Source organism: Mesoplodon mirus, assembly GCF_964341445.2.
Source record: "Mesoplodon mirus genome assembly, chromosome: 7".
NCBI classification, from domain to species: Eukaryota; Metazoa; Chordata; class Mammalia; order Artiodactyla; family Ziphiidae; genus Mesoplodon; species Mesoplodon mirus.
The window spans coordinates 59,622,959-59,627,299 of NC_138983.1; positions in this window are offsets into that span (position 1 = coordinate 59,622,959).

The window sequence follows — 4,341 nt, forward strand, 5'->3', positions numbered from 1 at the left end:
ATTCACACGGAGTCACGGACACCCCTCAGAAAACCCACAGTGAGGGTCTTCAATAGTTGTACTGGCAGGGTCCCGCACGGGCCTGCTGGTCCAGGCAGCAGCCTCCCTGTGCCCTAGCAGGGCTCTTTGAGGGGAGACAGCACATATACTGGATGGCGGTTTTTCAGCTCAGCCTCTTCTTTCCCACACAGCTCTGGTCCCCTTCATAGCACCCCTATCTACCTATCACAGAAGAGTGATTTGTGGCACTTTTCCAGTGTTGTTTCCTAATTTGCTTGTCTACCCTAAGGTGGCTTAGATGCCGTAATTGGAAGCCTTCCTCCTTCCTCCCGCCCACTCCCATCCCCCCAGCCTCTCAGGGACTAGACTAGCAGAGTCTTCTACATGGCAGGCAGCTCAGGTTGAAGCTCATATTCTGAGCAGGGGCTGAGAGGCCATTTGAGAACCCAGGCTGTGGATATGTTGGCCATCCTGGTGCTGGTAACAGGGCACAAGGCAACTGTTCTCAGGGGGCCCAAGATAGGGCTGGCCTTGCTTCTCTTCCCCTCACTTGAGATGGCTGTTTCTGCTTGTCCTGAGTCCTTCCCAGCGCGCTGGCTTCGGCTCAGGACAAAGTGCCTGCCCATATTTGGGCCTGAGCGCCCCCTGGAGGCCGAATGGATCAGTGCACACCCACCCTTTGACCAGAGGCGGAGTTTTTCCTCCCAGAAACTGGCTCCCCGCAGCCTTCCTCCTTCGCTCTTCTCAGCCTGGCTGTGGGGCCTTAGTGCCACATCCTCTCCCTCTGCAAATCTCTGCTGCCCAGAGCGGGTGTGGGGATCTCAGTCTCTTGCTTGATTTCTTGGGGAATTCAAGCCCAGAAATATACAACCGTCCCCTTTTCCATGTGGTCTTCGCAATCCTCATAACAAGCAGCTTTCTGGCTTCCCCCTAAGGCAGTCTGAATATGGGCCTGCAAACATCTTCACGGACAGAGCTTTCCGCTGCATTGCCAGGGACCACATTTAAGCTGGACACTGACCCACTGTCCCTTGGAATGGATGTGTACAGCCTGCCCTGCTGTCACCTGAGTTCTCTGACCTCAGTTACTTCTCCTGGGCGCACTGAGTGCTGCCTGTGCTGGGCCTGCTGCCTGTGGCTGTGTAGTCCAGGGAGCAGAGACTGGATTCTCCCTTGCCCTGGGCTTAGAAGAATTGGGATACAGCTCCAGGTACCAAAAAGTGCTTGCTGCTCCCAACCAACTCCTCCAGGATTTTCTATTGCTCTAATGGGCCTTCCTGCATAGTCTATTCTTGCTTCCCTATGAATAAATAATTATAATAATAATTTGCTCATATCTTTTGGGCACATGTACGTGCTTGGCATTGTGCTAAACAGTTAACATGGATTATTTTATTAAATCATATTATTGGTATGATTTAATAAAATATATACTGTATTATTAGTCCCATGTTACACATGGGGAAACCGACTTTTGGTGTCTTAGGCAAAGCCCATTATTAGCAGGTGGTAGAGCCATGATTAAGTTCTGGCTGCCTGACTCCCTGGGGTGTGCTCTTTACCCTATCAAGGGGTGTGCTTGTGCATATTCAACAGCCAGCTTTCCAGAAGGGAAAAAGCCCTGATTTGTAGCATTTATTAGTTTCTGTGGTGTAAATACTCCTATCACGGCCATCTTCAAGCTACCAACAAGACCAACAAGCTACCAACAAGCATCTTCAAGCTGCATCTTCTCATGGAGTTGAGAAGAAATGCACAGTAACATACTACTTACTGTATGGTATTTCCACCTTGCAGATAGGACACATATAAATAACCCCAAGAGCACAGGTAATAGTAAAATGCAGTAAAATAATTAGGAAGTGATGAGTTTTGATTATTTATTATATTTGATTTTAATAAAATGAATTTAATTTTTCTTTTTTTTTTGCGGTACGCGGGCCTCTCACTGTTGTGGCCTCTCCCGTTGCGGAGCACAAGCTCCGGACGCGCAGGCCCAGGGGCCATGGCTCACGGGCCCAGCCGCTCCGCGGCATGTGGGATCTTCCCAGACCGGGGCACGAACCCGTGTCCCCTGCATCGGCAGGTGGACTCTCAACCACTGCACCACCAGGGAAGCCCTGAATTTAATTTTAAATTTACATAATTTAATTTTTAAATAATGGCTGAGTTTTCAACAATCAGTTGTCAAAATTCCTGCAAATTTTGGGAATTCCCTGGTAGTCCAGTGATTAGAACTCCGAGCTCTCACTGCAGAGGGCCTGGGTTCAATCCCTGGTCGGGGAACTAAAATCCCACAAGCTGTGTGGCACGACCAAAAAAAAAAAAAAATGCCTGAAAATTTGACAATGAGCCCTTGTGAGCCAATATGAACCAGCTCCAGTACTGCACTGTTCACCATCCTGCCTTAATGAACAGGACCAGGATTTTATCTGCTTTATTCAATGCTATATCTTCAGTGCCTAGAGCAGGGTCTGAAACATTGTATGTGTTTAATAAATACTGAATCCTATTGTTCCTACTTCCTAATTAGACCTAAGAGTGCAAACACCATCATTTCTTATCTGATTACTGAAATAGCCTCTCCCCCTCTGCTTCTCCTGCCCCTCTATAACACATTCTTTGTAGCAACCATGGTACTCTTCAAAAACATATCTGAGACCACCTTATACTCCAGCTTAAACGTCTTTTTTCTTGAAGATAAAAATCAGTCTTAATTCTACTAGCCAGAGAACATCACTATATATTAACATTTTGTCTATTCCAGGCTTTTTCTATTCTTGCAATTTCCTTTTTAAAACAAAGGTATGATTTTATAAATCTTTTATTCTGGGACTTCCCTGGTGGCTCAGTGGTTAAAAATCTGCCTGCCAATGCAAGGGCACGCGGGTTTGAGCCCTGGTCCGGGAAGATCCCACATGCCGCAGAGCAGCTGGGCCCGTGAGCCATGGCCGCTGATCCTGCGCATCCGGAGCCTGTGCTCCGCAACGGGAGAGGCCACAACAGTGAGAGGCCCGCGTACCGCAAAAAAAAAAAAAAAAGACTTAGGCCAAATAAGTCAAGGCATAGCTTCCACTGCCTGTCACCCCTTCCATCTACTTCTGGGCCCAAGGTCTGAATCGGAAATAAAATGCCCACTGTGATCAGATCTAGGAAAAAGTGAGTGACTGCCCCACACACACCACCACCACCCCGCCCTGGCTTGAGATGACTTCTGCATGGCTTAGGCTGGTGCTGAGTGATGATTGAGCACACCACCTCTGCTGGCCAGGGCATGGGCTCAGGCAATCCTACTCCTAATTGGGACCAGGTCCTGTAACACTTGCCCTAGAGCCTTCAGGGAGTTCATCTGTCCCTCCACCTGCTTACCAGGTCCCAACCAGTGGCCAAAAAGCACCAGGAAGGTGAGCACACCACGTGGTCCACACGGTGTCCCTTTGATCTCTGCAAAGCCCCTGTGGTCTTCCACAGGCCCATGGACAGGCCCTCCCACCCTAGCCCTGGGAGTCATACTACACCAGCACAAAGTCCCGAGCTTCCCCATGACCTCTTATAACCAACCTTCCCAGATCCATCACTCCCCAAATATTGTTGAGTGCCTTCTCTGCCAGTCAGCATGGTAGGTGCAAGGGGCGTAAGAATGAGTAAGGTGCTATCACTTACCAGTTACGAGTATGACACCTACAGATTCAAGACTGGGCTCTGCTCTTACTCAGCAATGAAGAGCAGCTTCAGCCTCTTGTAGAGAGGGAGAATCACAGTCCCTACCTCCCAAATCGCTGAGAGCTAGTGGTAATTATCTCTGGAACTGGCAGCCAAACCCTGGCAGAACAGAGCTCCGGAGGGGATGCTAGGACACTTGTTCCACTGTGGGGAAAGGGCAGCAGTCTTGGCATGAAGAGCAGGAGGATGAAGCAGAGCTCCAAGCCTTCAGGACTGAGTTCTAAAGTTGGCCACGGAGTCTCCCACAGCCAGCTTCCACCTGGGCTCGCCCCAGGTCCCTAACCCAGGCCTGCGTTTCAAGGATTGCTGTCATCCTTCCAACTGTTCTCCCTACAGCTGCTGGCTGTGTTCTAGGCCAGGGTCATTTCTCAGCCCCACAGCAGACAGCCAAAGGACTTACTATTTCTGCAGGAGACGTGGGTCTGGGGACAGGCATTTAGAGGTGGCTGAGCCCCAGGCGCTCCCCCTCTCTGCTCTCCTCTCCTGAAGATTCAAAACATCAGGGCACATTTGGGAATCTGTGTCCCCTACCCAGCTGCTTGCCCACCTTTTCATCAAAAGGTAGTTGCACCCTCCCCTCCCCTCCCAGCCCCAGCCCACAAGAAAGCAACAAAACCA